Source organism: Lissotriton vulgaris, unplaced genomic scaffold (assembly GCF_964263255.1).
Source record: "Lissotriton vulgaris unplaced genomic scaffold, aLisVul1.2 SCAFFOLD_1404, whole genome shotgun sequence".
Lineage (NCBI taxonomy): Eukaryota > Metazoa > Chordata > Amphibia > Caudata > Salamandridae > Lissotriton > Lissotriton vulgaris.
Genome location: NW_028247630.1, coordinates 326,181 through 349,763, shown reverse-complemented (window position 1 = coordinate 349,763; position 23,583 = coordinate 326,181). Strand labels below are relative to the sequence as shown.

The 23,583-nt window shown below is 45.7% G+C and overlaps 1 long non-coding RNA gene across 1 annotated transcript in view; it reads left to right on the top strand.

The window, feature by feature from the left end:
* LOC147665093 (uncharacterized) overlaps nucleotides 1–23,583 on the top strand; it is a 57,628-nt gene that overhangs the window by 21,799 nt on the left and 12,246 nt on the right. The gene's annotated exons all lie outside the window — the stretch shown is intronic.

Sequence of the window (23,583 nt, the reverse complement as noted above, 5' to 3'; positions counted from 1 at the left end):
TAAGGGGTGCACCGCATTTGCAATACCCCCCTCGTTTTCACTCCACACCAGACCGTAGCAGGCCCCCCTCCCCGCACAATACACAGTCTACTCATCCATCAGGCCGTCCGCCGTTCCCGATGTAACCAGTGGTAACTACACACTGTCTGATGCTGAAGTGTCCGCCTCCGACACATCCTTATCGTTTTCCAGGTCCGAACCTCTCGGAGAAGTCAGCAACAGTTCGTCAGAGATCGCTGATACCGCCGCCAACGCCCCTTTGCGTTCCAGCTCAGTTTGTGAGGTCGATGGTTTCCACAGACCTCGCCGCCGGCGCTTATACGCTGTGATCTTCGGGGTAGCAAATCCTCAGCCATTGCCCTTGCCTCGCGTTTCGGTCCATCCCTCCCAGCACGATAGGATTCTAGCCAAGTCCACGCGTCCTCCGGCGCTTCATGAAAACTCGTTTTCCCATCCAGTATTATGCGAACCTTGGCCGGGAATAACAGGGAATATTGTATTCCCTCTGTGCGCAGTTCTTTTTTCACGGCTTGGAAGGTCATGCGGCGCCATTGAGTCTCAAATGAATAATCCGGGAATAGGGTGACCTTGCTATTGCCGACCTGATAGGGTCCATCTGTGCGTGCCTTTTGAAGAAGCCAGTCTCTGTCTCTAAAATGTAGCAGGCGTGCCACCACCGGTCTAGGAGGGCTTTCCTGCTGTGGGGGTCCAGCAGGGATGCGGGGCGCACGTTCAAGAGTGTAGAAGGCAGATAAGCCCTCAGGTGCCACCTCCGTTTGCAGCCAATCCTCCAGATATCTCACCATGTCTGACCCCTCCGTTTTCTCAGGCAGACCCACCACCCAAATGTTGTTGCACCTATTTCTTCCTTCTGCATCCTCCGTGCGCTTCTCCAGCACTGCTATCCGGTCTAAGGCGCTCGTCATCGTTGCATCCAGTACAGTCTGTGCAGATGCTACCTCTTGGATCACATCTTCGACATGTTTCACCCGGTCTGATAGTTTCGAGTGGTCCGCCCGCAGTAGGCTCAGCCCTGTCGCCACTTGTGCAATGTCCTGCTGCAGGGCAGTTCGCGAGTCCGCGATGACGGATAGTATCTTATCCAGCTGTTGCTGCAGTCCAGGCTCCTGTGCCAGGTCGTGCGCATCTTGTTTAGCTTGAGATGGGGACTCCGCGTCAGCGGACAGGGGATCTTCATCTCTCTTCCCTCGGGGCTTGCCCATGGTGTCAGCAGGCCAAGTTCAGAGGAAGGGCCCGTGGACCCCAAACGCACCGCAATCATCGGGCAGGTACGGGGGCCAAGCCTCAGTCCGCAGGTGTTCAGTTCATCTTCCGCTGAGTCGCCTCTATCAGCACTTCAATCCAGTGCCTACCGTGCATCACGCCAACTGCGTAGGCCCAGACATGGCAGCCAGGTCAGGATTGTGTGGCCCAACACACTCGCGAGTCAGGTGGTCACAGCGCAGCTCAATGCAGGGTAGCCCCGGGCCCACGCCAGTACTCATGCATCTCAGCATCCCCGCAGTACTGTGCAGGTAGTGCCCTTCTTCCCAGCTCCCGGTAGGGCCGCTCCTTCGTTGGACCCGCCGCGACCTCAAGCCCATGCCGCTCAGTGCCAGCCAATATCCCTGGGCAGTGGGCCTCCCGTCTATCCACTACGCGGCTCCATCCACGTGCAGGCAGCCCCCCGTAGGTCCCGGGCAGAGCAACCCAAGCGCTCCGCAATAGTCAGCCAGTGTTTCAAGACACCTGGCTCAACCCTCGCATTTCCAGGCCGCTAGCCGCACCTCAGGGCCAAATGCGTGTCCCTCCGCCATCCAGAGCTCCAGCGGCCGCCTCACCTCGCTCTCCGGTTCAGCCCATTGAGCCCCACAGGCCTCAGCGAGCCCCGGATCACAGTCTCTCCTCCAACGGCCTCCGGTCCACGATGCAGGACAAGAGCGGGTCAAGGCCCCACCCTCTGCGAGCTCCTGATCACGGCCTCCTTTCCTATGGCCTCTGGTCCGCAGTGCAGGGCAAGGGCGGATCAGGGCCACACTCTCCCGCCTCCCGGGCACCCCCGGCCCGCTCGACGCAATCACCGGTGCTCCGGCCGCGGCCTCCAGTCAGCGCGGGTCGCCCTCCGCAGCGGCTTCACCAAAGAGAAGCCCCCACCAGTAGTACTCCTCTTCCAGGACCGCTCCGCTCCTTTGGCACCGGGCTCAGTGAGTCACTGCCCATTTAGCCTTGGGGCCCCAGCCGATGAAGTCTCCCCTCAGTCCGTCCGCCGCAAAGGGCAGCGCGCTCCGCAGTGCAGTCTCAGCAGCCACCCACAACACTCACGGCGCTTCGCGACTCCTCTCAACATCGAGGAGCCGCCATTTTGAGTGAGCTGATCGCGGCCAGCGCCGTTCCGGAATCCCCTCACAGGTATCGGGCTGCGCCGTCGGGTGAGTCCAGATCGCCCAGGGCCTGCTCTTCTCCGTCGCGTCGCCCCCCGGTGGTGCCTGGGGGGGCCCTAGGGGGTCATTTAACAGGATTACAGCAGGGTTCGCGGGCAGAGCTCAGCGCTCACACCGCTGCCTGCAACGGCATCCAAGCCACGCCCCCGTCCATTGTCCCTCATGCCAACGCTGTGGTTTCATCATCATTCCTTAAATTGCGAATGATAAAAAAGCTCTTACCTTTCCTATCTCTTGGGGCTGGAAAGACACCAGTAAGCACCTTAGTTATGACCACCATTGACTATTGCAATGGGCTCCTTATTATTGCTCAGAGCAAAGTCCTCCATAAACTCCAAGTGGTTCAAAACTTAGCAGCCAGAATGCTATCAGGTACCCCCAAATACAAATCCATCTCACATATACTTCACCAGTATCATTGGCTCCCCGTGAAAAATCGAATTAAGTTTAAAGCTCTCTGTATTGCATACAAAGCTTCACGCAACTCAGGACCTCTGTTTCTGAATGAGGCCCTTGATGCTTACATACCAAATTGGGCCTTACGCTCTTCCACAGCAATCCTGCTAAAGGTACCTCGTACTAAGACAGCATCATGGGGTGACAAGCGATTCACTGTTGCTACAGCGAAACTTTGGAACTCCCTCTCAATTCATATCTAAGCCAGCCAGTCCTCACTTGCTTTCAGAAAAATGACAAAAACATGGCTGTATATTCAATAAGCTACTCTGTAGTCTGGTTCGTGCTCGCTGTCCCCAGCGCCGAGACACCTTCAGGTATTTGCGCGCTTTACAAATCAAATAAATAAGATATGTAACTTGTTTGTTTTGTGCCAGCTAGGGATGGTGCATCAATTGAGAAAGAGGGCAGTTAATGAACAACATTAAGAAATAAAGAAAACTGGGTGGGTGCCAGTGCACAGCTTGGGGAACACCTTAATTGATAGGAAATCGTTCAGTCACCTGGCCCTGGGTTCTCCAGTGAGCCTGGGCATAATTACCCTCATGTAGACGGATCAATAGGCTCAAGAGCCTCCTGGGATGGCCTGGGACGGCCCATGACTCCCAGTCCGGTTTCCGCGCTGGTTTTAGCACGGAAACCGCTCTGCTAGAAGTATCAGAGACTGTTCGAGAATGTGTGGATAGGGGCGAGGAGGCCATGTTGGTTCTCCTCGACCTATCCGCCGCTTTCGATACTGTGTCCCACAAAATACTTTTAGAGCGACTGGAGCAGGTTGGACTGGGCGGCACTGCCCTGTTGTGGATCAGTTCTTTTCTTCAAGGACGATCACAGAGGGTTCTTCTCAGACCGTTTAAATCGGGGTGCAAACCTCTTGTCTGTGGAGTCCCTCAAGGCTCGGCCCTGAGTCCTTTGTTCTTCAATGTCTACCTGGCCCCTTTGGCCAGGGTAGTGGAGGCATGCGGGGTCAGAGTGATCTCTTATGCTGATGATCCACAGCTGATATTCTCCTTTAGAGATCACGCTGACTCCAGCCTCTCTAGCTTCCGCCACTGCCTGGGTGAAATCTGTTCTTGGATGGCCTCGAACCATCTTCGTCTTAACACCAACCAGACGGAGGTCCTGTTTTTTAATCAAAAAATGACCATACCCCCCTCACTATGGTGGCCAACGGTACTCAACCCCCCCCCCCAATCCCGGTGCACACTGCCCGCAATTTGGGGTTCCTGTTTGACGATACGCTCTCCTGTAGCCCTCAAATTAACAAGGTTACTGCTGCTTGTTATGAAAAATTAAAGATGATGAGAAAGATCTACCCATTTCTGCCTATGGACGCGCGCAGAACAGTTACTCAGGCCTTAATAACCTCCCATTTGGACTATGCCAACAGTCTATACGCGGGGGCCCCTTTGTATCAAATTGAACGCCTTCAAGTAGGTTAAAATGCGGCAGCTAGACTGATTGGCAATATCCCTTTCCGGCACCCGATCTCAGCGTTCCGCAAAGAGCTTCACTGGCTTCCTATAGCCAGCCGCATTAAGTTTAAAATGCTCACTCTTGCTTTCCGAGCTCTGAACGGAACCGGACCAGAATATTTAAGAAAGAGATTGATACTATCTCACTCAGTCAGAGACTTACGCTCCAACAACCTACGTCTCATGTTTGTGCCACGCTTCCGCCGCACAAGAATGGGTGGCAGAGCCTTTGCTGTCCTTGCTGCCAAACATTAGAACAGCTTACCTTTAGACCTCAGATTTGCCCCATCCGAAGCACTGTTCCGTAGCCGTTTGAAAACGTGGCTTTTTTCATCTATTTAGATAGATCCTCCTTCTCCTGCTGACAGTCTTAGCGCCGGGACACCCCCGATGGGGGTAGCTGTGCGCTCTACAAAATTCATAAATAAATAAATAAATAAATAAACCTGCCATAGCCTGCTTCGTGGAACCAGGACAAAAGCAGATTTAAGGTCGATGAAGGCAACATACAAGTTGCCCTGCCGACCACAACGATCTTCCAATAGAATAAAAGGAAGCGGAAAACCTGATAAAATGTGGATATCTTCTTCCGAAAGCCTGTCTGAAAGGGGGATACGATATGATGGCTTTAGCAGCAGTCCATTCCTCAATCCTGCTCAAGACCAATTGGGCAGAAATTTTCTTCGCACAGTTGATCAAGCTGATCAGCCTGTAATTAGCTGGATGGAATCTATCCCCCTTCTTATATATCGGGACGAGGTCCGCTCCCTTCCAAGAGTCAGGTACTGGGGCACCACTGGTAATGGCATTAGTTAATGAAAAGTTATTCCAAGACAATTTATCTCTTTCTAGCAGAAGGATATATGCTGCAATGCTGTCTAATGCTGAAGCTCTACCTCTAGTTATTGCATCCAGAGCTGAGGATGTCAGCCAGGTTAAGTAAAGGGCCAGGTACAGCTACAGAGTTGTCTGTTTACACAGTCCCCAGCACAGTGTCCGGCTCATTAAATGGAGTTACTGAATAAAGATTGTAGAAATGATCAACCCAGGTCTGGGAGGAATGTTATTTTGCAGAGGTGAAGCAGAGACCTCTCTCCCCTCCACTTTACAAGTGCCCAAAACCTGGTGTAGCTCTTAAGAGAGCAAGCCAATTTGAGTTCCTGTCGTCTTTCTTCTTCCCATTCTTTCTTAGCCCGAGCCTGGGCCCTTTTGTACCTCTCTCCACCCAGACTGATTTCTGAGATGTCCTTTGTGCAAAGTGCCTTACCCCGATATCTACGTGATAGTCTGAATTCCATATTAAACCAATTGTTTACTTTATGAAAATGCTGTTTGTGGTCGTTAATAGGGCCTATAAGGTAGGACAATATTTTCTTGAAGTTGTTGTGGAAGCAGTCATTGGCATGCCACACTCTTAGTTCTTGCAGATCGATTTGCCGAAGGTAGTGATAGATTGATCTTCACCTCGCCAGATTACCAAAATATCGTTGATACACACATATAACTGAAATCCCAATTGGCACAGACAAACCATGGGAACGAAAGCAGTGATTGGGATCGGACGGGCCTGAACACCATTTTCCCATGTCCATTTAGGATAGTCCCAAATCTCCATTGATTACAATAGGAACAAGGCAGGTGTCCCTTCTCTGACGGAAGGGGGCCCCATTAGACTTGACCTTTTCCACATGAGTGATTTTTCAGGGTGTGTGGTGAAGTGCCACTGGTCCCCTAACATGCAAGAGAATACATATGGCTAACCATATAGAACTATGGCTCCTGATAACCAGGTGATACAAAAGGGGATGATGGACGGAGCGTTTGAGCAAATCAAACACTCACCCCCAGTCAACTGATCTGGGTTTAATCCATCACCATTCTTTAGCTCACTCCACCACCCCAGTTCAGACATGGCTATATGCTAACCAGGTGCCTTAGAATATGTGCGAGGGACACTGCCTGTTCTTTTTTATATTTTCATATATATCTTTATTTTTATTATATTCTCATAAGCTCAGAAGAAGATTACCACCACCAGATACCTGTAACAGACTGTCCGTTGGACATGGTCCAAACATCCTACACTTATCCATACAAGATTGGTCACTCTGATTCAGGTGCACTGACGTCTCTATACCCTTAGACATATGGGGCTGACCGCTTGCAACAGGATACATGCGTAGTACAAGGGACATATTACAAATACACCATGCAAGTAAACAGATATAAGCCTAATATGTCGTGGACATGATGTCGGACCCAGTTTAAATGCGTTCAGTGCACATAAAATTCTCATCATTCAAACTCTGAGAAAATTCAATCTCATGAGGAAACCACATTATAACATGCTTATGTGATGCAAATGTTAATATAAACCCTAGCATCAAGAATATCATCATTAAAATGCACAGGAAGCATCGTGATATACTATTTAATGTAATACTTTGTGTATTATCACAATTTCATGTATGCATCTGTAGACTGGATGAGTGTGGAAAATGGTATGCTACTTCTGGGTTAACTTAACTCCCGATAAAAAACCTGTAGGAGAGTGAAAAACTGAACATTTTATGTAGGCATATTGCTCTACGTCTAACTACCAAACACGTAAAGGGAGATGAATATGTACCTGTGGCATACAGAAATGCTTAGAACCTGTTGTTGTGGTGTTCTCTGATTGTGCATTAGAGGCATTTACAGTGGAAGTGGTCGGAATTGCTGGTGATTTTGCTATGGGTTGTCGCGATGCAGAGATGTCTTGGTCTGTAGTTATACTTTCTTCACTTGAAGTCATTTTGTTTGTGGGAAAACACGTCTCCTAGCATATATCTCTACCCACGTGTAGACCTCGTTTAATTTATAATCTATAGTATCGCGTCGATACTTCCTGATCTTGCCTTCCTGTAATTCACGATTATATTGATCCAATTTTGCATTAAGTTCTTCTAGGGTGGTATCCCAAATAGTCGGATCAATTGCAGATGATAAGTCTCTTTTGAGGTTAAAAATTTCCTCATCTAAGTCCTTGATGGTACATGACAGTTCGGTCTCTGAGATCCCCACAACTGTGCAATATCTCTCTTGGCAATCATATTCCCGAGGGTCACCCACTGAGTCTGCGCAACATCATAATCAGTCGGCTTCCAAACATTCAACAAACAACGCCTAGCTTCAGGCAACAACGCAACACCCGTGACCTCTTTCATCACAGCATGCACTCGACTCCAGAACCGCACAACCGCCGGGCACTTCCAGAGTGTATGGAGGAAAGTGCCCGTTAGGCCGCATCCAAGCTTACACAACCCATCCAAAGAGTATCCCATACGAATCAGGCGAGGACCAGTCACATAAATCCGGTGGAGGACTTTAAGCTGTACGAGCCGGAGACAGCACTGAATAATTTTGATGGTGTATTTTCTTATGGCGCTTGTAACCATCTCTACCTCTGAAACTTTTCTGGCATTCAGAGCACTGATAAGGATTTTTCCCAGTGTGGGTTCTTATATGCTGAGTGAGTCTATTTCTTTTACTGTAACATTTGTGGCATTCAGAACACTGATAAGGTTTTTCCCCAGTGTGGGTTCTTATATGATGAATGAGACGGCTTTTGTCACTGAAACATTTCTGGCATTCAGAGCACTGATAAGGTTTTTCCCCAGTGTGGGTTCTTATATGATGAATGAAACTGTATTTTACACTGAAACATTTGTGGCATTCAGAGCACTGATAAGGTTTTTCCCCAGTGTTGGTTCTTATATGATGAATGAGACTGGTTTTTTGACTGAAACAATTGTCGCATTCAGAGCACTGATAACGTTTTACCCTAGTGTGGAATCTGACATGTGCAGTTAGAAGTGATTTAAGTTTGAACTCTTTTGGGCATTCAGAGCACTGATAAGGTTTTTCCCCAGTGTGGGTTATTGTATGTTGAGAAAGACTTCTTTTGTCTCTGAAACATTTCTGGCATTCAGAGCACTGATAACGGTTTTCCCCAGTGTGGATCTTTATGTGATGTGTGAGACTCCTTTTTTCACTGAAACATTTGTGGCATTCAATGCACTGATAACGGTTTTCCCCAGTGTGAATCTTTATATGATGTGTGAGACTCCTTTTTTCACTGAAACATTTGTGGCATCCAGTGCACTGATAACGGTTTTCCCCAGTGTGGATCTTTATATGATGTGTGAGAATCCTTTTTGTACTGAAACATTTGTGGCATTCAGAGCACTGATAAGGTTTTTCCCCAGTGTGGAATCTCAAATGTTCCGTTAGAAGTGATTTACAATTGAAATGTTTTGGGCATTCAGAGCACTGATAAGGGTTTTCCCCAGAGTGGATTCTTCTATGCAGAGTGAGATTGTGTTTGTAAATGAAAGATTTCTGGCATTCAGAGCACTGGTAAGGTTTATCCCCAGTGTGGGCTCTTCTATGCTGAGTGAGAATGTTTTTTTGACTGAAACATTTCTGGCATTCAGAGCACTGGTAAGGTTTTTTGCCAGAGTGGGTTATTACATGTCGAGAAAGACTTGGTTTGTTCCAAAACCTTTTCTGGCATTCAGAGCACTGATAAGGTTTTTCCCCAGTGTGGATTCTCATATGAATAGTGAGATAAGATTTACGGCTGAAACTTTTTTGGCATTCAGCGCACTGGTAAAGTTTTTCCACAGAGGGGTTAATGCATGTCGATATAGACTCGCTTTGATACTAAACTTTTTCTGGCATTCAGAGCACTGATAAGGTTTTTCCCCTGTGTGGATTCTCATATGCTCAGTGAGATAAGATTTACGCCTGAAACTTTTATGGCATACTTTGCACGGAGAGTGATTTCCCCCAGTGTGCATTCTGTCAAATTCTGTGAGATAAGATTTATAGCTGTATCTTTTTTGGCACAAGTAACTTTTTTCCCCAATTTCAGTTATTTCGCCTTGATTGAGGCGGGTTTGAACACTGAATTTGTTTTAACAGTCCGTGTTTTTAGAAGGTGTATTCCTAGGGTTAATATCTCTATGTTTAGTTTTCTCTTACTATTATGCCACGGTAAGAGTGAACCTGATTTTAGAGTCGGGCTTGTTTAGATATTGTTCAGCATTTATCTCTAAAAGAAATTGTGTGTAATCTTCTTAACACTTGAATTGAGCAAAATATGTCTGGAAGCAGCCATGTAACACCTTTTGAAATTGTTCTAGTAGATAAAAGTCTTTAAGTAATAGCCTCTCCGGCAGTAAATTATTTTGTGACTGATGTTTCTCTCCAATCTATTTGTATAGGTTCTTAGCAATGCAGTAATGAGGTGTTAGTCTGATATTTAATGATTAAACTGATAAGTACCTTTTTGCACTGACATAATGGCAGTAACTAGGGGCGTTAGAATATGCACAGTACTATTGTGGATCACCAGTAGCAGAACATCAGTTCCTTTTATCCTTTCTATGTTTGGTGTAAGGTTAAGGTTTGTAGTTCCAAAGACGAGGATTTATTTACATTACCTATAGCGCAACGGTGCTCATCTAATCCATTTTTATAATTAACAGTTTTACATATCACTCATGCACAGCAGATAATGTTGAGGCGATTTAAATAGAATTACAGAACAGTACACAATAAAAAGGAAACAATCTGAGATGGCCATGAACACAATAAAGTGGTGAATTTTTAAGGTTTTCGCAAGAGTGAGCAGAGTGGGCCGTGGTGTTCTATCCAGAGGCAGATAGTCTCAAACTTGTGTAACTGGTTAACAATGGTTGTTGAACAAAGGTGATTTTTCAATCTTTTGCTTGTCAATGTGTCAGCTTCAGAGTCTTCTTTCAGCGTCTTTTCTTTGATGGTATGCAGAAGATACCTTTTGTTATAACTTTCTTTTATGCAGTGTGTGCTTCCTCTCTAGAATTACAAGATGCTTTAGATGAACGTTATTCTGCCATGCTGAGGCAATTTGTCTTTCTGATAATATTTCAGATGAGGATGCTGAAGTGGTCTTTCTACATTATTTCTGATGCTGTGTGCACAGATATGGTTTTGCTCTGGGTTAATGAAATGCAAAATTAGAGACTTCACTTACAGGTATATTACTGTCCTCGCCACACCTAGGTTTTTGGAAATTATTTAAACATAGAATGCTGGATGTCCTTCAATTTTTCAAAATAATCCTTCTTATGGCACTGACATTCAGTTGCTTATTGCTAAATCTTGCTTTCTTCATCCGTAATTTCAATCACCTATAGTATTAAAATGAAATAGTTAATACATGTACATTTCCAAAAATAAAATTACAAGCCAAATTAATGCAGAATTTTGAAAATGTTGAGCTGTTTTTCCAGACAGAGCAGAGTGTAGAATGGTAGCATGAGAGTACTTGGATGTAGGAGGGAGGATTTGTAGAATTTTCAACATTTTATTAAGCTCACAAAGGATAAATGTACCCTATGAAGTTGTAACATAGAACCCCAAAGGCAGATATTAAAGTCATATGCACTGGCACCAAACAGATATTTAAAAAAGGATACTATTAATTAATTTTTAATCTAGATTTCTGGGACGGGAATTTCCCCTCCATGGACAACAGGCATTCTCCCCTGCCCTGAGTTACCACCTACTTGTATCTGGTATCCTGACTTTTGAGTTTGGGCCTCAGCCTCAAGCAAACCTATTATGCGAGGACTATGCCTAGACCAATTCCTCAAATATGGTCCAGAGTATGAATCAGTAGCAATGAAATGAAGCCGTACTTTCATGTGTTCATTTTATTCCACCTGATTATCAGTTGTTAGGTTTTTCTGCACCTGGATTTACTGGGTGCAGAAAACCAGGACACCATTTTTTTCCAGACAGAAAACTTAGACTGCAAAGACGCATTAGACTCTGGGTGCAGCAGAAGCAGCCAAGACTTATGCTGTGTTTTTTTACTAACTGGGAGAAACACACAATTCTTCCCTCTGCTGTTGTTCACAGTCGTTGTCGGCCTGTGATTCGGCATTGAGTGCAAAGCGTACCGAGTATTGCTGAGGGGCCGAGCCGAGGGGGAGTTGACGAGCAAGTGGAGCGGAGCCTGGGACGACTGCCCGCATTTGTTTTGTGACCGGTTCCTGCTCCCGAAGGTTTCTCCCGCTTCATTCGCGTCCTGTTATGCGGGCGCTTTAAGTTCTATGGATCTGCTGTGGGGGCAGGAACGGCCGCTGCCGGCAACGCGGTGCTAAGGCGCTGCTAGTGCTGCTGGTGCGGTGGCCGCTGCAGAGGTCAAAGGAGCCTTGGCCTGCGGTGCTGCTGGTGCGGTGGCTGCAGAAGGGCACAGAGGAGAATAGAGGAGCACAGAGGAGAATAGAGGAGCACAGAGGAGCCTTGGCCTGCCGCCTGATTTTACGTATTTACTAAGCATAGAGCAGAGCAGACAGAGCTGAGCTGAGGAGTGGAGGGAAGTGCCCACATCTGCCGTCTGTAGTGGGACTAGCTCTGGATTCCGCTCTTGCTCCTGAACGATTGCCAGCATTCTCCCTTGTACTCTTGTCATAGATGAATAGCAACGAACAAGCAATGAACAGTGAGTGGTGAGTAACAAGTGGCAAGAGGTGTGTGGCGTGTGACGAGTAGCTAAGATTGATCGGTCCCTAAGTCGCTGAGACATTGGAGTCTGTAATACAAAATCTGAGAAATTATGGAAAGGGGAAAGTGACAATAGACTTAGACCCTCTTGAAGCACCCCTCGGCCCCTGAATTACTCTGCATACCTAGACTACAGCCCTACCCGGTGCCCAGATGGTAATCAATCGGTTAATTAATTAATTAATTAAGTAACCAGAAGACCGACAGATTCTGTACGGAGGTGTGCTTTGTGGGTGTTTTCCCTTGGAGGTGTTGGTGGTGTTTTTGTCCTATCAAAGCACCCTTTGGTCTTGTCACTGGCCCGTTTGATTCTCTGAAATCAGCAAGACTTCTTCTCCTTAGAGGGTGTATTATGAGCTCAGGAAAGGAGCGGCCACCTTTCCCTCCTATCAAAAGGAAAAGAAAAATACAACAAACACCGATATTAGATACGTTTAAAATAAAACAGGCAGTTGACATCTAGTCCTTTAAATCATCTAAGGTCTATACATTTGGGAAACTGGGAAAGTCGCTGTCAAAGTTTGATTTTATGAAAGATCCAACTGATGCTATGCTAACATTGCTAACTAACCCATGTGATCTTCAAACTCCAATTAAACCACTGAGTAGAACAAATATTATATCCCCTAAGCAAGAAGTAAGTGTACCAGGCCACCCTGAGTCTAAAGCTGAAGTCGAACAAATGTCAAATTAAACTAAGGACCAAGTCAACCATTGGGGTCAAATAACGGACCTAGAGACGTTAACTATTCCACTTACTGGTAGTTCACAACAAAAGGACCCAAAATGCACAAATCTAACAATGGGAGATACTCAGCAATTACTACCAACTTAGGCAGCCAATGCCAATAGAAGTGCAAGTAAAAATCAGAAAAGCTAACGGTATAGGGGAACCATCTAATTTGGGCCAAATAAATCAACGAGACCAAGAAGCTCCAAATGAACTAGAAGGTGGGGTGAAAATCATAAGGGAAGCCAATACCCCACTGAAATCGGATCTTACTCTAAAATGAATTCAGTTCAAAAACAGGACCAGCCGAAATGTAATCAAAATAACGGATCTCAAATTAATAAGGATGAATACACCAGCAACCCAGAAACTCTGCAGCGTTGGAGTACTACGCATGAAAAAGACGCTTTGAATAGTAGTCCACAATTCATTAATTCTTGTGACAAGGGACATGATTTTCAAGGACCACAAAAAGAGAAGTATAAGGACCTATCATTCATAAATGGGCAACACCATAACCCAGGTACTCAGGTACCAGGAAGTGGGAACGCAGCAGCAATTTGGTATTTATTCTTCAAAACCTCGCAATTAACTCTGGAAGCTTTAACATATCAGTCCAACAAAAAGGAGGTCCAAATAGATCTCTTGAGCGCTACGGCATCCTCTGTTGCTGGAACTGAGCAGAAGATAACAACACAAAATAATCTAATAGTAAGGGCACAATCTCAGCCAATATCTACGTATGCAGAGTGTAATTGTGCCCCACTAATTAAACTGGCTACCATTCCGGATATTTAAAAAACAATAATTGACGATGTAAAAGTGAATTTTCCTAATGTGGGAATTCAACCTATCAAGACTGACTGCCCCTCTAAAGATACAATAAAATGTAAAGACAATACTGTTGTTGTTAAAGAAAAAATAGATGATAAAACAAAAGATCAAGAAGTGATAAACCTATGCTCGACACAATCAACAATGACAGACGCAGCTCCGGAAGTTCATCTATCAAAAAGACAGAGGAAAAAACAACAGAAAGCAAGAAATAAAGCTTCTAAAAGTTTTTAAAAAAACAAATGCATCAGATATAGTGAGATTGAACACTGGAAACAACCTTGACTAAATATCATATTGTGAAGGTGAGGATAAATACATGTCTCCAACAAAACCCTTTTACCCTCTATTTAATAAGGATCTATCGGAGGTACAAGCAGTTATGAAAAATAATGCCTAAACAAGCAAGCTGATAGTATAAAAATGATAGAGAATGGGAACATTCAGTCCTTAGAAAAGCTGCAAGTGGAGGAATGTAATAAACAGGTGGAGAATAAGCCATCACAATTGGAAACAAATAGAGCAAAGAGTGAGAGTATCAGAGGGGATGAAACGAATAGAGATTTGTTAAAAACCTGGAAGGATATTAAATTACCACAAGATCTGGGAATCAAAACGAAGCAGTTACATAAACATTGACAATTATGGTCTCAAACTGTTAGTAATCATAATGGAAGGTTAATTGAGCATGCTGAAGGTGAAAATAGCCTGGAACAAATAAAATAAAATAACCCAGATCAAAAAGAAGGAGTGGTGCAGGTAATTTTTGCGATGGAATATAAATCTAGGGGTAATAATGATATCTTGACTCGTGGAAAACATATTAAAATTGTGTAATGCAGTACCCTCATTAAAGGAAATTAAATGTACCGACATAGAATCAATTGAATTCCTCACAATCAAGAATAATCGTGAATCGACATTAGTAATTTGGACATCTTCTACTTCCGCCAGCCTTATTATGGAAGAACATAATCGCTTTCAGGACTGGGTAATAAAAATAACAACTCCCCTGCAAAGTCCTTTTGTTTCAACAAAATTACAAAATCATAACCAAATGAGAACGTAGAATAATAAGAAATACTCAATATTAAAAAAAAACATAGGTATGACCAACGGTCGTCTTTTAAAATCATTAGAGGAACAAATAGACCTATTATTTGACACTGTCAAATTAGGTTGGCTAACAGCAGCCCTCCATAATGTCAGGCAGGATTGACTTCTACAATCTGAAGTTCCTTTAAGGGGGCCAACAATTGTGAATGAAAGGGTCAGATTATGTTCGTGGAATATAAATGGGGTTCAAGCAAAGATTCAGAATAACCAACTAGCTACTTTGCGCTGATTTCAAAACATTTGTTTACAAGAGACTTGGGCTTTAGTTCCTTTTAGATTGGAAGGGTATAGGGTTATTACTCATTAGCTAAGAGAACAAGTAACTATGGCAGACCTTGTGGGGGTTTGGCTATTTTTATATCAACGTAGCTAAAAATGGAAAGTGAAATGGACATCCCAAGTCAAAACGATTATCTAATTGTCAAAATATGATACAAAGAACAAAAAAATAATTAAATCTCTTGTATTAATCAACGTATATAATTACAAAGAACAATTGTGACCAATTTGATAATTATAATTTTGCAGCAACTGGACAATGACATCCAACCTGAGATTATTATTACCGGTGATTATAACATGAATATGCTATGATCTTACGATAGAGATGTTGAAATACAATGGCAAAATTACTTATGGTCAATTCCAAGTTTTTCATCAACTATGGGTATGAGGGAACAAAAGATGAAAACATCGGCAAGACTCTTGTAAAAGAATGAGAAACCATTGGTCTAAGAGTCCTAAATGGGCGATTTCCTCAAGATTCGCCACCAGCATGGACTTTTCAAGCAGGGGATCATAGGTCTAGAATAGATTATAACATAGCATCGTTGAATCATTTTCATTTTATTTCTATCAAGGAAATCAACCTGACACTGGCAAATAATGCAAATGTTTGGATTTTACTGCAATAGTATCCTAAACAGACACACTAGTTGAGCTTACCTTGCGCACGATCTGTAGCACACCTCTGGCATACCGCAGGCACTCATTGAAATAAACCCGAGCCACTTTAAAAACGGCATTAAAAACTCACAAGCAAACATTCCAAGCTTTCTAAAATTATGACATTTACTTTGTTTAATCCACAAGTTTTATACAGCTCCTGTTACAAAATGCAACAATATTCACTGTCCACGTCCATCTATTTGCCCTTTAAAGCCCACAGCTCTGACACATAGATAGTCTGAAAGAATCGCAATCAAACAACATGGAGGAGGTAACAAAGCAGTTGTAGTGAACAGATTAATGTAATGTTAGGAGTCCCTTTGGGAACGAGCAAACTCTCCTTTAAAAAATTCAAATACAAATTAAATTCCAGTGCTTCAAATCAACTTGTTACAAAGAGAAAACCCACAGTGTTCTGGCAAACTCAAATCTTTCATTTTACGATAAACAGAAAGTACAAACCTGATTCACTCTAATACAGTCAACATTACACACATTTTTTATTCAAATAGTTTGTTGACTTGAAATTTTAACCAGTGGTTTCAATCTCAAACATGTGTAAGAACCAGAGTTCAACAGAATCATTTTATATTTTTTATCATACTCCGATGTGTGTCCAACTTGTTATCAGACTTCATAAATAATGTTTTTGTAAGCTCCTTGGCATGTTTATATTCCATATAAATTCTTGGTCATTGAAGTACCCTAATTTTATTGAAGTTACAACTATGGTGAGTGAAAGGATATCGCTAGTACACTGTGGACACTGATGGAAATCCATGCCAATTTTATTTGTTTTTAATATTTTCACCTCTACCCATTACAACATACGTTATAATCTAAAGCTGAAACACATTTTAGAAACTGAAACAGAAATTTGAGGAATAGAAACCAAATAAAATATACATTATATCAAATATTTCAGTTCATGGCGGCTAAGGCTGTGGTGACACTTGAGCCTTTCTCATAGACCTCAAGGCCTTTTCTCGCAGGTGTTATTCTAAATCATCAAGCTTTTCCTCACCATCACTTTCAGAACCCTTTATAGGTAAACTATCATCGTCCATTTCTCCTCTTTCCAACAATGAAGCAGGAGGGCTAGGTGCCCCCTCTGCATTAGAACCCCTTTCTTTCTTGTGCTTCTTGTGTTTCTTGTGCTTTTTAACCTTCTTTTTCTTCCTGCCACTTTCTTGGTCAGAAGTCCTTACAGGAGACGGACTTGGTGAAGCACTTTGAGCTTTCTTTGCTGGTGGTGCGGGTGACCACGTTGGCGAGGGAGATCAGGATCTGGATGGTGATGGGGGTGGGAGCATGATTTTAGGTGGTGGCTCTGGTGATCCTGAGACGGATCTAGACGAAGACACTCTCCTCACAGGCAGCGGACTAGAAGAAGCCCTTTTAATTTTCTTAGGTTCATGTGTCCATGACACTCTCCTGATGAGCCTAGTGATTGGAGATGGTGATTGCTGTCTTCTTGGGGGTGAAGGTGAAGGTCCTCTGCGAAGAGGGGGAGGAGGAGTTGGACAGATACGGGGAGGTCTTGACCGAGGGGAAGGCGAATGCCTTTTGTTCTGCAGTGGGGATCGCATTTCACGGTTTGACCTGCTTGGAGGGGATCCTTTTCTATGTTTTGAAGATAACGAAGGAGAGTGTCTCTTTGCCACTAGAGAAATTCTTTGTTTTGGAGGTGGAGATCGAGAAATGCTATGTTTTGGAAGTGGGGATGAAGATAGTCTTCTTTTAAGAAGTGGTGGAGATGGGGGTGTAACAGTTCTTCTTTTGGGAGGTGGTGAAGGAGTATACCTTCTCTGTATTGGTGGAGAATACCTTCTTGGAGAAGGGGAGCACCTCCGTGGAGGAGGAAATGGTGTCCTGCAACTGAGAGGTGAAGCTGATCGACGTCGTCGTGGAGGAGGTGGAGGTGAAGGAGTTTGGCGCCTTCTTACTGGAGGTGGTGATCGGCTTCTTCGTCGTCTTTTAGGCACAGGAGACTGACACCTCTTTGCCATTTGCTGCATTGTAGGAGAGAACTCTTTTTGACATCTTCGTGAAGGTGATGAAGTCCTTGAGCCTGAATGACGTCTGCGATGTGCCATTTCACAATTTTTCACATTTCTTTTAGGTCTCTCTTCAGAAGAGGATGATGAACCAGAATCTGTACCAGATAAAGAGTGCCTATTTTGTCATTTATACTGCCGTCTTTGTCACAGAATCTGCTGCTGCCATTCTACTCCCTTCGTCATCTTCAGATTCTGACAATTCCACTCTTTTCGTTTTTGGAGCTTGGGGTGGTGAAGATCTTTTTTCTAGGATTTTGTGTTTTGGTCCTGGAGACACCGAGCTGCGACCTTTCCTTTGATAACTGGATTGCTGAGGCGAGGGAGATCTGGGTTCTTTTTGAGGGGGGCTAGGAGGTGGAGATGGCCTGTGCAGCCTTCTAGGGGAGCATCCAGAAGGAGACCCGCGGGGCTTCTGAGGAGGACATGATGAAATTCGCTTTGATGGTTTCTTTGGAGGAGGCGGAGTCTTTGAACGTGAAGAAGAGGAAGACGAACTGCTGCCAGATAAAGAAGCTGATGAATGGCGTCTTCTTCTGACTGCGGTTCTACTTATCCTGTGTTTAGGAGGAGGTGGAGGGCGCCTGGGAGGACTACGTTGGCGAGGAGACTACCTTCGCCTTGGGCTTGAGCGCCTCCTCGGTGAATAGGACCTGGAGCGTGACCTGTGGTGCCGCTGAGATCTGGAATGAGGAGGTGAATGTGACCTTGACCGGGACTTAGAACGTGATCGAGAACTGGCCCGGGGCATCTTCTCCATCTCTGTTTTAATACTTTGCTCTGGGGATGGTTCTTGCTTGATGTCTGGGGTAGGTTCATGTTGCATAACTTTAATAATGTCACTGGTTGAAGTTGCTTCCTGAACAGAAGGCTCCCTTATTAAAATAGAAGGCTCAGGTTCAGGAGGTTCTGGTTCTCTCTTTTCAGGCATAGGACTAGGACTGCGACTCTTTGATCTGTGCCGAGGAGATCGTGAATGGCTGTGTTTTCGCTCTCTTCTTCCAGGAGATCTTCTCCGCGGGGAAGACAACCTGGATTTGCGTCTTCTCGGACTTCTGGATCTTCTGTCCCAACCCCTCATTTCTCGATCTTCTTTGTCCTTTTTATCTTTCTCTTCATCTTGCTTCTTTAAAAACGCCAGCTTTTCTTGCTCAATCTCTCTCTGTTTAATTTCCTCTTTCTTCAGTTCCAGAAAAGCAGTGGGTATGCCAGCAATATTTTCTTGAGCACTCAAAAGAAGCGCCCAAAGCTCTCCCATGAATTCTCTGGCATTCTTACCATTTAAAAACCCAGTAAATTAACACATTGTCTTCGAATCCCAGAATTTCAGTAATTCGCTTAGTTATTAATGGCTTGATAACTTCCATATTAACCTTGACCATGTCTACCTTTGTTTCCAGGCATTCTGCAAATTTTAGCTGTTTCAAAAGCTTCTTCTGTTTGTTGCTGAAACGATTCTCTTGCTCGGCACTTGTACCGCGGAAGAAGCCCGCGTCCATCTTGCCTCTCTAGGAGAGCTCTCGAGGTCCCACATGCAGCGTGAACAGGAGGCAATTTCATAATCTATTTCATAAAATTTTGTCTTATCAGATAGAGGGAATAAATATAAGCGACCACGATCAACAAATAATTGATTTAAACCTAAATGGCCTAAGATATGAAAACTATACAACACTTCCGGGTGAAATAACAACAGTAAAATATAAGAAACTTAATTGGTCAGATAACAACAAAGATTCTATTACAAACACTGCGCAGGCAATTGTTGATTTTCACTTCGAAGGAGATTATTCGAATGCTGTCGAAAAATGGTCTCTCTTCACAAAGCAATTAATTACCAGTCAATCTCAATATTATGCTAATAAATGTCGGTGGAGGAAAAAAAACAGTATGTTCATTGGTGAAAATGTTGTTTGAAAGCCATCAATTAAAAAAAAAATGTAACAGAATCCTGAGATTGTAAATTAAATTAACTGGGAACTTTTTTACCAGAGTAAAGCTTAAAAAGATAAATACAGGAGAAGGAGAATGGTCTGGAAGGACAAAATGAAAGAAAAGCAATAGTTGTGGGCAAAAGCTATATATGCTTGCAAAAGGAGTCATTCAAGTGCCGCTTGTGTGGAGGGAGGAGAGGGACCAGGGGAGTGACAAGAAGCACTCCGCCAGCCTCGACCCAGAATGTGACGTAGGTGGTCCGCCGACCCATGTGGCGCCGCCAGGGCTGATGGACCTCCGTCGAGGCAGCCGCCTGCGTGGAGGGCCGAGAGGGGAACAAAGGGTCCCCGTCCAGCCTCGACCCAGAGCGGGACGTGGGGGGTCTACTGACACCTGTGGCGCAGCTCAGCCGTGGACAAGGCCGTCGCCTGTCTAGAGGGCCGAGTGGGGCTCGGGAATGCGACCCGAGCCCCGCGGACCTCCCGCGACACTACAAGGAATCCCGCAGGAGTTTGAGGCGAGGCAGAGGTGCCGTGGTCTGAAGGAGGGACCCCCGAAGGAGCCGAGCCAGTTGGCACTGGGGCGAAATGCAAGGGATTCGCCGACGTCCCAGAAGGGGAAGGAGGAGGAGACGCCAACGAGGCCTGCAAAGCCGCTGTATATGTCTCCATCTGGGTTCTCGACGCCCCCCTCACCGGGAAACGGTGGATAGGAGAACGACACGCGGGCCGCATCACCAGCGGAGAGCCCACGCCCCCGGCAGGCCGAACACCAGCCCCCGTGGACAAGCTGCGACACGTACCCACCGGGGAGCGACGCTCGTGCGACTTCGGAGAGGGTTGAGGATGCCGACGAGGACGGCCGCTTCTGAAACCGTCTGCGGAGGCTGATCGAGGGGATGAAGCCGATCTTGCGAGATGCTGCCGAGAGTAGTTGCTTCCAGCGCTCCAGCCGCGACTTCTGCTTCAACAATTGGCACGCCTCACAATCAGTGGTGCTGTGATCTTCCCCTAACTCCACATGCACCCTCAGCCTCCTAAAGCATTTTATTCATTCATTTGTATTTCTTTTTTCCTGTCATGGGGATGACTGCTCAGATATCCTTACAAGTAGGATCTTATGAATTCTGCATGAACCGATTTACTAATGTTCCTAGTTGAAAATGTAATTTAGAAGTTAAATATATGTTTCTAATGTGAGGTAGGGTGGGTGTGTGAGAATGCATGCGAGAGAGAGTGTGTGTGTCTGTGTCTGTCTGTCTATGTCTGAGTGTGTGTGAGTACTTGAGCGTGGGGAGCCGGCTCTCACTATACTATACCAAAAAGAGGTATAGTGTGCAGAGAGTCCAGTGGATCACCCAGAGATTTTACAGAGGCTAAAGTAGATAATATTAATGCTCTTTTGTGGTAGTGTGGGGGAGCAGTTAGACGTATATGAGGGTAGTTTTAAGCATTTGTTGTACACACAGTGGCAATAAATGACACACACTGTTGTACACACAGTGGTAATAAATGACACACACTCAATTAATAAATCTGAGACCAATTTATAAAATGACACTTGGTTAGATTCATTTTGCGGAACCACAGAATTTAATCTTGAGTAAATACGTTTTGCAATAGAAATTCTGTTCAATATAAAAAGTGTACAAATAGTGCAATTTCCAGACTTTGCAATGTTATCCTATGGGGTGAAGAAAACATTCAACATAAATACAGGCAACATCTACTTCACAGCTTTCCAAACTTTTCATGTTGGTGACACATTTTTTGGAGATGTATAATTTTGGGACACAGTAAGGCAATGTAGCGAGCGAGCGTAGCGAGCGAGCCCAAAGCACTTAACGGGGGCTCGAGGGGTTCCTCTGCGGAAGAAAATGTTGAAATTAAAGTGGGCAAATGGTGCATTTTCAAGCAAATTTGAGACCATGAGGTTAAACACAGGCCCCTGCAGCGGATGCCTTTAGTCCACTGAGCCACCAGACCCGGCATACACACATCTTTCTCTCTCTCTGTCTCCCTCCCTCTCTCTGTCTCTCCCTCCCTCTCTCTCTCCCCCTCTCTCTATATCTCTCTCCCTCCCTCTTTCCCTCTCTCTGTCTCCCTCTGTCTCACTCACTCTGTCTGTCTCTCTCTCTCCCTTCCTCCCTTTGTCTCCCTCTGTCTCACTCACTCTGTCTGTCTCCCTCTCCCTCCCTCTGTCTACCTCCGTCTCTCTCCCTCTGTCTCACTCTGACTCCCTCCGTCTCTCTCCCTCCGTCTCTCTCCCTCTGTCTCACTCTCTCTCCCTCTGTCTGTCTCCCTCTCCCTCTCTGTCTCTCTGCCTCTGTCTGTCCCTGTCTACCCCTCTATCTGGCTCTGTCTGTCCCTGTCTCTCCCTTTATCTGTCTACCCCTCTATCTGTCTGTCTGTCCCTGTCTCTGCCTCTATCTGTCTCTGTCTGTCCCTATCTCTGTCTGTCTCCCTCCCTATGTCCCCCTCTGTCTCCTTCTCTCTGTCTCCTTCTCTCTGCCTCCCTCTCCCTCTGTCTCCCTCTGTCTCCCTCCCTCTGTCTCCCTCTCTCTCTGTCTCCCTCTCTCTCTGTCTCCCTCTCCTACCCTCTGTCTACCCCAGACTCCCTCCCTCTGTCTCTCTCCCCCTGTCTCCTTCTGTCTACCACGGTTTCCCTCTCTGTCTCTGGCCCTCTGTTTCCTTCTGTCTACCACGGTTTCCCTCTCTGTCTCCCTCCCTCTGTTTGTCTCCCTCCCTCTGTCTGTCTCCTGCCATCCGTCGCCCTCCTCCCTCGGTCTCTCTCCCTCTGTCTCCGGCCCTCTGTCTCCTGCCCTCTGTCTCCGGCCCTCTGTCTCCGGCCCTCTGTCTCCGGCCCTCTGTCTCCTTCCCTCTGTCTCCTTCCCTCTCTCCTTCTCTGTCTCCCTCTGTCTCCCTCCCTCTGTTCCCCCCTCTCTCTGTCTCCCTCCGTCTCTCTCCCTCTGTTTCCCTCCCTCTGTCTGTCTGCCTGCTTCCCTCTCTCTGTCTTCCTCCATCTGTTTCCCTCCCTCTGTCGCCCTCCTCCCTCTGTCTGTCTCCCTCTGTCTGTCGCCCCTTGCCCCTCCCTCCTTCTCCCTCCCTCTGCTTCTCTCCCTCTGTCTCCCTCCCTCTGTTTCTCTCCCTCTGTCTCCCTCCCTCCATCTCTCTCTGTCACCCTCTGTCACCTCACCCCAGCTTTCCGGGCACACACACAGCCCACCTCAGTACTTCACAGGTCTTTAAAAGACCATTCACTTTTTAATGAGGCTTGGTTGTGAATCGCCCAGCCCCCATAGAACAGAGTGTCTAGGAATGCCTCTTAATTAGCAGCAGTGCTAAGTGCCCGCGACACACCCACCATTTGCAGGCGACACAGTACTGTGTCGGGACACACAGTTTGGAAAGCTCTGACCTACTTACAAGACCATTCTTCGGAAGTTAAGGTTAGTATTGGACAAGGTTCAGTTCAGAACCAACAGTGCACCACCAGCGGCACGTGGGTGCCCGGGTGCAGGTGCAAGTTCAAGGTTGGAAACCCAATACAAATTAAGGGGGACTGGGGCAATCAGACAGAGGCTGCTTACAGGTAGGTAACAGCGGCTTGGGGGAACTAGTCTCTGGGGGTTGAGGCCAACACTGGACATGGCCCAAGGCAGCAACATCACTACACCACACCACCAGCGGCACAGGGACACAGGGTGCAAGATGCCAACACAGCATCAAAGACAGGCCAAGTTGGAAAATGTTATGTTATGTTATGTTATTTATTCTTTTGTATAGCGCAACGGTTACTCAAAAAGAGTGTCCCGGCGCTTTTAGGAAAGGGCAACAGATTTCAGAATAACACAACACAGCTAAAAGAGGTTAAAAGATAAACAAAAAGAAAGCGAAACTGCTGGCAGACCTATTGGGAAAACAGCCAGGTTTTGAGACCTCTTCTAAAATCAAGGAGAGTAGACGCCCCCCGCAAAGGGAGCGGTAGTGCGTTCC